We start from the raw sequence: 12,358 nt of genomic DNA on the forward strand, positions 1-12,358 counted from the left end.
CGGTGAAACATGCATACAAGGTATCAAAAGTGTGTCGCTTGTTTTTATATTCTCCATCATGGACAAGCGAGAAAGGTCCTCTCATTCTTCATCAGGCACCACTCCTAAATTCATTCTTCCCCTTCTTTAGCGATAGCAGAGATCAATCTAACCCTCACCCTCATCCCATGATGTTGTTCGGGGTTTTGCTATCAAATCTCAAACCCATTAATGTGTGGGCTCAAGACCAGGACTAGGGTGAGGCAAACCTAGAGGACAAAGCTTAAGGGACCGGGTCTCCTAGTACCAATCCTGCAGTTGCAGGGACCAGGGGATGAGTGCCTCCTCATTTGCACCACCCTAGTCCTGGCCCTGTGTTAGCTGTTCAAAAACTCAGAGAGGGGCACGGGATTTATTTATAAGAACTTTCAGCCCATCTAAGCCAATCCAAAGATTTCATTACTCTGTTCACACCCCAGTAAACGGACACACGGGGCCCCTCACAGATGGGTAGAGCCGAGTCAAATTATGCTCAGAGACACTCTTTTGAAGAAGAAATAGGTTTTCTTCTTTTTTCAAGCAAAATATATTTTTATTGATTTCAGAGAGAAAGGGAGAGGGAGATAGAAACATCAATAATGAAAGAGAATCATTGATTGGCTGCCTCCTGCATGCCCCCTACTGGGATCGAGCCTGCAACCCGGGCATGTGCCCTTGACAGGAATCAAACCCAAGGCACTTTAGTCCTCAGGCTGACGCTCTATCCACTAAGTCAAACCGGCTAGGGTGGTACTTACTCTTCTCTTTGCCTATCAATCATTTTATATAAATAAGTTTCAGTTAATATATAAAAAGGGCTCAAGGAATTTCTTTTCTCAGCTGAGTAGAGAAATTGGAGATAATTCTTTATATAGGACCATCCATGATTTCCCTCCATACCCAACCAGGTATGAGTGTTTTAACAGAATTAAATATGTCTAATTCACCTTTACATTCCTAGGGACCAGTCTCTGCTAGTGTTTGGCAGCATTTGTAATTGGCCACAACAGTAGTGATAAATCAGAATAGGGTGATTGTCCAGCACTTCTGTAGAACCAGCTTTGGCATTCCTAGGTGTTCACAGATCAGTAAACAATTTTAACTTATTTTTTTTTAAAGTGGGGAAGAATATTGACATGGATTTGCAAAGTACTTTCTGTTTAAGAAGGACATTTAAAAAATCAGCTACCATTTATTATCGTAATCATTTAACTAAAAGTAAGAATGTCAAAATCCCAGAGGAAAGCAAGGTCTTTCCCCAGGAAAGGAAGGTTGGCCTTTTATAAACACCTCCCTCTTCTTTCTCTCTAATTAATTCTTAATATTGTTTTCTCTTTTCAAAACAGACTGGTTAAATCTTTATCACAGACTGGCCCCAGTTCTCACATAAACATTTGAGAACCACAGATTTTCCAACTTACCTTATAAAAAGCAAGAAGTTGCGATATTCCAGAAAGGTATATGTCTGTTTCACTCTTTAAAATCTTTATGACGGGTAAAAAAATATAATATTATTCTAATAGCAGAGGTTAAAAACACACACACATGCCAAATACCACCTATTTTAATACACATTGATTTATTTTACTTTGACAATCTCCTATGGTAGAAAAAACAAACTTTCCTATGTTTTTATTGTCAGAGATCAAACAACTTATATTCCTATGTTCCTTGAATAATTATCTTACTAGTGAAATGTGTGAATCTTTACTTTGAGAAGACTGGAGGCAGAATACTTGGTGATGGTCTAATTCTAAGAAGATCAATGTCCCATCTAGTGGGACATTAGACAAAAAGAGGTTTCCATGTTCATTTTCGTAGAGTTCAGATGTCAATAACATGACCCATTAGGTGAACTGCAAGAATAAAGCGTGGAGGAACATCAACAGCCATCATTCAGACTGAGTCGTTTACAGTTCTCTTCTACAACACACCTGCTACCCCAGATGAAATTCTGCTGCTTGCTCTGTGACGTGCCCTAATTTGCATGGACTTTCTGTGACCTGTAAGCACACAGCAAGTACTCACCTGCCTGAAAGGTTGGGCCCTCTGTTTATATATCATTACCTACTGTAGGTCAGTGTAATAAAGCAAGACAAGCCTAGATAAAAACTGCAGACATTAAAGAGGAAACAGGAATCACAAATGATCAGGTTAAGTAAGATGAGGAGTGGGGTAGTGAAAGGATAAGACAGAACCAAAGGTCAAATAAATTGATTTATACCCAGGAAACTCCTGGTGAGGCCTGACAATTTCTTCCATGGAGTTAAAATACAGCAAGGTAAAATTTTTTCACTTACAGGTCCTGCAAAAAAAAAAAAAATACTGGATTTGTTGGAGAAAACTTGAGGCCAAGGGTGTGTGAGTTCTGAGTGCACAGTTGGCCAATGGGCTCACGAAGAGACAATGAGTACAGGCAGCTCCCAGAGCTTCTGGCAAGTTCATAAGGACACCACTTGTGATTTTGTAAGAGCTTCAAATCTTAGTTGAGAAATATTAAGGTGATAAGTATCTTTTCAATGCACTTCTGTACAGGCAGTTTTAGGACGGAATTTATTGTTTCTTTGAAATAAAACGGATCCTATTATATAGGGGTGGGCAAAACTAGGTTTGCAGTTATGAGTATGAGAAGCACCAAGTTTATTCTTGTATTATTACTTAGTCTTTACTTATGACTTATCTTTTAAGTAATGATGGCTTGTAATTTACCTACTTTTGCCCACCCCTGTATAGTAGGAATATAATGGGAACTATATTATGGGAAGGTGGGGAAACCAGATTGGAAGTCAGGAAACCTTGGTTCTGATATTAACTTTGCAAAAAACCAGCATTGTATTGCTATATGAGGAAATCATAACTGTCTCCAGATTTTGGTCCCCACTTGTAAAATAAAAGGTTTAGATTTGATCTTTAAGTCCTTTTCAGCTCTAAAATGTTATAATGCATAATGTATTTTCTTTCCCCTGAGAAAGAATTTTACATACATGTTAATTTCATGGCAACGAATTTCTTAAAAATTCAATGAAATGGAATTTTCATTGAATAAAAATGTATTTCACTGAATTTAGAAATAAATTTAGACTAAAATCAGGCTAACATTAATATATAATGCTGCTCCATATTAAAGCATTCTAAGGACTATATAAAAGTGATTTTGAAGAAAATACATCATATACTTCATACAGATATAACAAAATAAAGATGTGTATATCTATCTATCTATCTATCTATCTATCTATCTATCTATCTATCTATCTATATAGATACACACACACACACACACACACACACACACACACACACACACACTGAGTGGCCAGATTATTATGATTTCTGAACGCATAATAATCTGGCCACTCAGTGTAGACTGACCACAGAGTTGGGATTTTAATAAGGTTTTTCTATGTATAAGAACTGCATTGTGGGTAGTTAGAAAGAAGCAGAGGACTTACTAGCCAGAGGCTGGGGGCCACTATCTCCTGGTCCCTTGACATATCAAGATTTACAAGCTTTCCCTTATACGTAAGTACACTGAGTGGCCAGATTATTATGCGTTCAGAGATCATAATAATCTGACCACTCAGTGTATATGCTTTGAATGATTATAAAGTCAGAGTTTATTAACATACAGTTCATTTTCAAATTTTAAAATAATCTACAAAAATGAATAATTTTTTTGTCAACGCCTGTTTTCAAACTGATGACCATTCTGATCCAGGCACTGCTGATAATGTGAAGCAATGGAATTGCAAACATCAAGAATTGTTTTGTTATTAGTGGACCCTCAATTCGTCAACTGTTGCTGGTTTTGTACCATAAACTTTGTCTTTTATGTATCCCCATTAAAAAAGTCTAGTAGCACTTTAGGATAAATATTCTTGGTTTAAAGCTTAGTCTGGCTTCACCCATTATTTCAAATCAGTTAAATCTGAAAAAGAATGAAAATTAAGTGAGTTATCAGCTGTTATAGTGTGTATATATTTTTTGGGACACTAAATAAAAATACCAAAAGAAAAATAAGAATTATTAAGGTTAAATAGAATGAAACATTATCACTGTCATTGTTATGAATCAGTTGTCTATAAAAAAAAATCTTCCCACATATCTTTCTATTTTATTTTATTTATTTATTTAATTTTCTTGTAAAACATTTTTCCTAAAGGTAAATTGCATTAAACCTGCGACCCATCACAGTTAAGAGATCATTACTGAGGCTATAGCCAGGAATACAGTCATAGTTACAGGAAATTGACTTTTCATTATACTGAGGACTGTGATTCAGGCTTTCTTGCTCCTATTTCATTTATCTTTTAATTTATTTTTAATTGTTATTGGTTTCAGAGAGGAAGGAAGAGGGAGGGAGAGAGGGAAACATCAATAATGAGAGAATCTTTGATCGGCTGCCTCCTGTATGCCCCACACTGGGGATCGAGCCCTGTAACCCCAGCATGTGCCCTGACCCTGAATTGAACCAGGAGCCACACCGACCATGCTTACTCTTATTTTAGATAGAAAGAGATTTTTCTTTCCATATCTTGGTTGGTTATGCATTTGCAAACTCCACCATCAATTTCTTCTTGTCTTTGCTCTGATCTGTGCCCTGGGCCGGTGAAAGGGGAGGTTCTGGTCCTTAAACTCAGCAGAGTCCTCTGGCTCCAGTGGGGTTTGGCTACCAGACTCACAGCAGGAAGTAAGCAGACAGGAGAAAGAGTTCAGGATATGTCTTCCTTGTTGCCTCTGGCTTTAGTTTCATGGCTGTATCCCTCTCATGTGGCTTAGCTCTCACTTAGCCTGAAAACACTGCTTCTTCCAATTGCCCAGTAGATGTATGGGTGGTATTGGGTCCCTGCTGTTGCTAGTCCCTGGCTGACTCACCATTTCTTACTAGTTCCTTTGATTCTGCCCAGGACTCTGAAAATAGCACCTTCATTCGATTCTCTCTACAGTCTCAATGAGGGTGTCTCCTGCTGACTGGTACATTATCTTTCAAACGTTTCTGAAGTCTTCCTATTATAGATATAGCAAAACTATGACATTTGTCCCCCAAAAGGTATACTTTGATTTTAAAGTGAGGCCTAATTTTTAATAGGTCCTGTGAATTTTAAAAAATGAAAATATTACCTGCAAGGAAACTAATTTCTTTGTAGCGGTAGTAAGCCTTTTATTTACTTTTGTCACTAATTGGGATAACATGCTCACAGCCAATACTAAAAGAATTGGTGATGGAACAGTCTCCATTACACCTTTTTCTTTCTCTTAGACCTTCCTTCTCACCCTGAAAAATAAGTCAATCCCTTCTGCACCTTCCCCCCCCAAAAGGAAAAAGAAACCTACCCAAATCTTTTTGGGTACATTAATTCTTATCAGTGCCACTTTATACCTGAAAGAGCAACAATTTCTATTTTGTGATTTTTTTTTCAGACTCCTTAACATTTATGTGGCAATCGCTAGTATGAGATTGACTTTCCAGTGTTACCACACAACACATCATAAGGCATCCACAAAAGACTAAAGATACTGGAATAAGCCAACTGATAACTGAGCTTTGATATACTGAGCTGCCATCATCTCTCTTTTCACTTAACGGATTCTTTGAAAGGAAGTTGGAAATAAAAGGCAAGGAGCAAAATGCCCAGTTGCCCAACAGAGATTTCTTTAGACTAAAGATCACCTAACACATTTGTTTCTCCTTCCTTTTTTCTTGTTAACTATGTCTGATCCTGCTGTACAGGGGCTGGTTGATCCATTTTTACCCGTGCTGCCCCACCTTTTTCTTCCACGGTTAACTCTTCCTGGATTCTGAATATTTTTTGTAAAGATTTTATCAAAGAACTTCACGCTTTGATTGAGTCTTAGAATCTCCAGTCATAGAGCAAAACCAAGAGGCAATTAAACTTCATGCTCCCTTTGATAAAGTTATAGCACTGTGGCATTTGGTACAGACAATTATATGCAACAAGAAAATGGCTTTAATTTGATGAGCAAACTTTATGTGTATATGTATATACTCCACACTCTGGAACTTGCTACAGGAATAACTGCACATTTCAAAAATCAATGAAGTCAATGCCCGTGGTATACTATCTGAGTTTTTCCCTCCCCCTCTGCCATTTCTTTCTCTTTCTCCTTTTTGAAGGGTTAAACTGGGTGGTTTTCAGAGTTTTACAAGAGAACTATTAGTGAAAAACAATCTGATACATTCAACTTACTAAGGCCCTACTCTTTCCCTCTAATCTTTCAGCAGGACCCAAGGGAGGCTAAAGTTTAGATCAGTCTATTCTCCACAAGAACTTTGATTCACTATTAAATTCCGTCTAATGAAGATGGCTTTGCCATCCCACGGCCATCAGCGGGCTGTGTGTGGGACAATGCAAAACCCACCTTGTATAGAGGAACATTGTTCTTTCTTCTTAGCTACCCCAGTTGAATAGAATCTCATGGAAATTCACATGCACAGAGACTTGTGAAATCAGTAACAGTATTAATCTCTAGGGTGCCTTGGTGAGTCAAGTTAAGGAAATAACTATTTTGCTTAAGTACACACTTGTTCATGTCTTACAGCATGTCATGTTTATGATAAGAGCAAACAGCTGAGAGATAGATTTTTTTCAATGCTAAAGTTAAGGTAATAACATAAAATATAATGTAACTATTTGCAGAGTATGCATTAATCAGATAGAATCTAATTTTCCTGTGCTTCTTGCCTAGCAGATTAAAAGGGAATATACAAGTATGAGAATTCTGGAGCTTGCTTTAATGCTTAAAGAATCCCTGATATGTCAATCATACATACTGGAAAAAGCACTTTGATTCTGAAATCAAGCTATTCTTTTTAATAAAATTATATAATTACAATGCTTACTTTTATTTACTTACTGTTTATTAATTACTTATTTAGTTATTTACTCCACACAATACATAAAACTTAGGCAAAATTAAACAAATACAGCATTACAATATTTCTGTGGTGAATATTGATCCAAACTAGTGCCAGAGACAAAGATTTGTGCTTTTAGGAGGCAGTGCAGCATAATGGTTATATGAATGGGCTCTTACATTCCATCATATACTACCTGTGTAACTTGTGCAAATTATTTAACCTCCCTGGGACTCAGGTTACTTATTTGTAAAATGAGAATTACGTACTCATTTATAAAACTGCCTAAGCTGTACACTGATTTGAAGATTTACTAAGATGATACATATGAGGCACTTAGAAGACTAAAGCATTAAGTAATAAATGTTACTACTATTAATATTTTATTCATCAGACATTATGCATGATGTCTGATGGGGAAAAAGAAATTTAAAGAGATGAAGTAGAAATACTTAACAGAGTAGAGATAAAATAATAGTTTAAAATATAACATAATTCATACGCATTATTTCACATGCAACAAAATGTTAAATCTTTTAAACATATTTTTATTGATTTCAGAGAGAAAGAGATAGAAACATCAATGATGAGAGAGAATCATTGATTGGCTGTTTCCTGCATGCCCCTTACTGGGGCTCGAGCCTGCAACCTGGGCATGTGCCCTGATTGGGAATTAAATCATGACCTCCTGGTTCATAGGTCAACACAACCACTGCACCACATTGGCCGGGCAAAATATTAATCCTTAATAATTTTTTTCTATTAATCTGGTTAGAAAAACAGGTTATTCCACTCTAGTTGTGATGGAGTAGTTCCTATTAGACCAACCCTCCCATTGAGAGTAACTATAAACTATGGAAAAGGAGATTTAAAAAAATAATTACCAGGGGCACTGTAGACTAAATAAAGCAGGCAAAAGCTGGAGGGGACTTGCTTTTTGGATGAAGTGAGCAGTGCTTATGACTGTGTAGGTTTTTGTTTGTTGTGGTTTTTGTGTGTATGTGTATTGTTTTCTTTTTGCCCGAGGGCAGGCCATCTCTGTGATGTAAGGAGTACCTAACACGTGGATAGAAATCTGCAGTCTCAATGGCTTGAAGACTTAGAGGACAGAGTTTGAGGCTGCCATAGGAACTGGGAAGTGAGGGATATACTGGATTGAATAGTGTCCCCTCAAAAGTCATATCCATCCTGAATCTGTGAATGTGACCTTTTTAGGAAGTATAATCTTTGCAGATGTAATTAAGATCCTTATAAGAAGGATCCGTATAAAAAGAGGAAAATACTGACACAAACACACACCGAGGGAAAATAGCCATGTGAAGATGAAGGCAGAGACTGGACTATGCAGCCAGAAACCAAGCAATGCCAACTGGGGCTGACAACCACCAGAACCTATGAAAGACACATAGAACAGGTCCTCCCTCAGAACCTCCGGAAGAAACTAACCATGCTAATACCTTGATTTTGGACTTCTAGCCTTCAGAACCAGGAGAGAATAAATTTCGGTTTTAAGCCACTCAGTTTGTGATACTTTGTTATGGCAGTTCTGGAAAACGAATATAGGAAGAAATCACAGGAAAGGAGAAAATCAACAGAAGATACCCCCAATTCTGCCACTGTCTCTGACTGGTGCCTGAATTGTGCATGTATGGAGTAGGTAAGGCTAAAATAATTGATCAAGCTTCAGCTGTTTCACTCCACAGGGATACAGAGTTTTGAGTTTGAGTTAAGCCAAATTAAGGGCCTGCTAAAACAATAGCAGCAGCAGCACACACACACACATACACACAAACAATACTCCTTAGAATATAAGAAAATCTAATCTTTACAATATGTCACTCACAAAATACAGTATATATATATATAAATCTATGTACACAAAATATATATATAATATATCACTCACAGAATACAATTACAAATTACTAGACACATGGAAGAAATACACACAAAAAATGCAACCATTACTCAAAGGAAGGGCAATAAATAAAGATTGACTCTTACATGGCCTAGATGTTGGAATTATCAGATGTGGATTTTAGAATAACCAGTATAATGGTGTTTAACAACAGAAAGGAAAATATGACTATAAGGAACTACAAATAAGAAATATCAGCCAGGAAATAGAACCATTTAAAGTTATAGAACTGAAATTATGAAAAATAACCATTAGGAAATTATAGAACTAAATTACAAATGTAAAATGTCTGATATAAAAAAATCCTGGAAGTTTAGCAGAAAATTGGAGGTGACAGAGAAACCATCAGTGAAATTGAAGATAGATCAACACAAACTATACAATCAGAAGAACAGGGGGAAAAAAAAGGTTAAAAAAATGAACAGAGCCTCAATATCTGTGGGGCAATAACAAAAAAGTTTAACATGGTAATTTGAGGTAGAAAAAAATATGACAAATAATGGCTCAAAATACCTTAATTTATAGATTTAAGAATCTCACTCCAGAGCAAACTATACCAAGGCACATTATAATCAAATTGTTTAAAATAAGGTAAAAAAAAATCTTACCAGAGAAAAGAGACACATTATATACAGGGGAAAAAAATACAAATGACTTAATCAGAATCAATGGTGGTCTGAAAACAATGGAACAACATCTTTAAGACACTAAAAGAAAACTGTTAAGTCAGACTTCTATATTTAGTGAAAACATAAGGTATTAGAAAATCATTCAAATTTGGAAAGTAAATTACATGCTTTTATTTTTTTAACATATCACAGAAATGATCAAGATCAACCACTTATATAAAGGTAGAGATTCTTTCTATAGTTAGCATGTCATTACATTTGTATATGAACACCAGGCACTATTTAGGGACCTATATGGTACTTAGGTATAAGGTAATCATGCATCTTGAGAGTTATCACAGATGGTGGGGCAGGTATATGAGTATTCGCCACCTCCCACAACCACATCAAAATTACAACTGAAATACAGAAAAACCATCATTCATAACCACCTGAAGTCCAGCTGAATCAAGGTCCTACAACTAGGGAATTAAAGAAGAAGCACATCGAGACTGGTAGGAGGGGTGAAGATATGGGGTGTAATCACGGATTGGCGTCCCACACCCATGTGTGGTGGTTTAAAATTGGCAGGGATATTTTGGCCTTGGAGGTTTCCCTGAGGAGTGAGAGGACCCAGCCCCACACCAGGACCCCTAGTCCAGGGTTCCAGTGTCAGAAAGAGAAATCCCCACAATTTCTGGATGTAAAAACCAGTAGGGATTGTGACTGAGATACATGGAGGCTGTTGGAGTCCCAGGCATTTCCTTTTTTAAAAAATAGTTTTAGAGATTTCTAGAGAGAAGGAAAGGAAGAAGGAGAGAGAGAGAGAGAGAGAGAGAGAGAGAGAGAGAGAGAGAGAGAGACATAGATATGAGAGCACATTAATTGGCCACATCACCCCCTACCAGGGATCAAGCCTGCAACTTGGGCATGTGCCCTGACCAGGAATTGAACCAGCAACCTCTTGGTGCATAGGATGACACCCAACTAACTGAGCCACACTGGCTAGGTCCCAGGCAATTCCTCTTTAAGGGCTTGCACACAGACTTACTTAGATTCATTCTCTCTGAGCTCCAGCACTGAGGCAGCAGCTTGAAAGGAAACTGAGACATTCAAGGAGGAACTAACTTGTCTGGAATCAGGGAGAGCTGGAGGGGCAACTTTCTCCCAGACAGAAGTGCTGGTAGAGGCCATGGTTCCTTTGCTGAGTCCTTCCCACCACAGGGCTGACAGACAGTTGCCATATCTGAATCTCCAACAACCTGGCTCACACTTTTCACCCAGTCCTGGTGATTCCCTGAGACCCTACCCATCCCTACTTGTAGCCTTATTCAAGCCATTTTTCAGTGGCTTTCCCATACAACTAGTCTCTCTTGCCTCATGCTTTGGACTTTTCTAAAAATCTCTCAAACAAGCCTCAGCTGGTCTCAGTGTGTCCGGTACATCTCAATTAGTGGCCCCAGGATCGCCACTCGCAGAAGCCCACCTTGGTGCACAGCTTGGCCTCTCCTGGGCACCTCCAAGCCCAACATAAGTAGCAGCCACCTGAAGATTGCATTGCTGGATGGCCCCAGGCAGGACACAGGCGGTGGCTGACTTTGCATCTCCTGGAAGGCTCCAGAGCCAATGCATCTGGTGGTCAGCTTCAGACTACCCTGGATTACAACCCTACCACCTCCATGAGTGACACACTCAATGGGCAGACTCACTGAGCACCAAAGCCCCACTGAAGCAAGTCCTGCTCCATAGGATTGGCTCCTGCACAGCAGTTCTTCAGCTGTAGTCGCAGCTGATCCTCGCAACTGATTGGCCTGGGGTTCAGTCTCTGCCAGTGATGTCAACATAAATCAAGGCTCAACTACAATAAGACAGTGCACACAACTCACACAGGAGCACACCTGGAATGCCCAGTTCAGGTGACTAGGGAGGTTGAGCCACTGAGCTCTACAGGACACCTACTATACAAAACCTGCCAGAGGCAAAAGCAAACAATAGTTAGCATATTAATGCAAAAAGAATCATTGGAAGGCTAATGGACTTTGATATTCAGCAGGGCTGAAAATCAGCATAATTTTGCCCTGCTATGGGCTCAGTGGCTCAAGGCAATTTCCTAACCTGATAATCCTTATACTGTTTACCAAACTTTACCTTTGATCTGCCTGTATGCATTGCTAAAGGGAAAATGTGTATTCAAGTGAATAAAAAGCAAACGGGACCAAGAAGTCAGTGTGCCTCTTCAAGAAAGAGGCTCCACCTGGCCCCCAATGCCTTCTAAATTCATATTTCTTGTATAGCTTTTTCATTTGTGCATCGGCCCCTCCTTCAGATCTTGAATCCTGCCGCGAAGGTCATGGCATCTGGTGCCTTGAACAGGGACTGGAGGAGAAGATTTGCCTGAGCAAAAAATGAAGTGAAAAAGGAAAAGTGGAAATTCAACGGAAAGGTGGGAAGTTCACCATGCACAAAGCCCATGCCAGCTTCGGACTCATGACTGTAAGTGGGTGGGGACGTTTTAAACCAGGTTATAATGGGGAAGAATTCGAATAAAAGGCAAAAACATCATTGTAAATTTTTAGCTTGCATGCTCAAGGATAAAGAAATAAGGTGTCAAAAGGTACTCTCTTAAATCAGGCTCAAGGAAAATGAGTGCCCTTATCTTTTTTTAACTATGTGGGCTCTTGTTTGAACTGCATTATGCCCACTTCATATTGGGGATCAAAAGTCTGTAAAACCTAAGGCCCTGGATCCTCCGCCTCTAGGGTGGGAAGGCTCATCAACTAGAGAAAATGGGGCTAACAGTCCTTTTACAAAAGGACTCTTTAATGCTTTGTCTAAAAATTACTGTATGACACCTTGGGACTGGCAGTTTTTAGCTAAAATGACTTTAGACGCCAGTCAGTGCTATGGAGAGTAGAATATGATATCTGTGAACAACAG

Source organism: Cnephaeus nilssonii, assembly GCF_951640355.1.
Source record: "Cnephaeus nilssonii genome assembly, chromosome: 1".
Lineage (NCBI taxonomy): Eukaryota > Metazoa > Chordata > Mammalia > Chiroptera > Vespertilionidae > Cnephaeus > Cnephaeus nilssonii.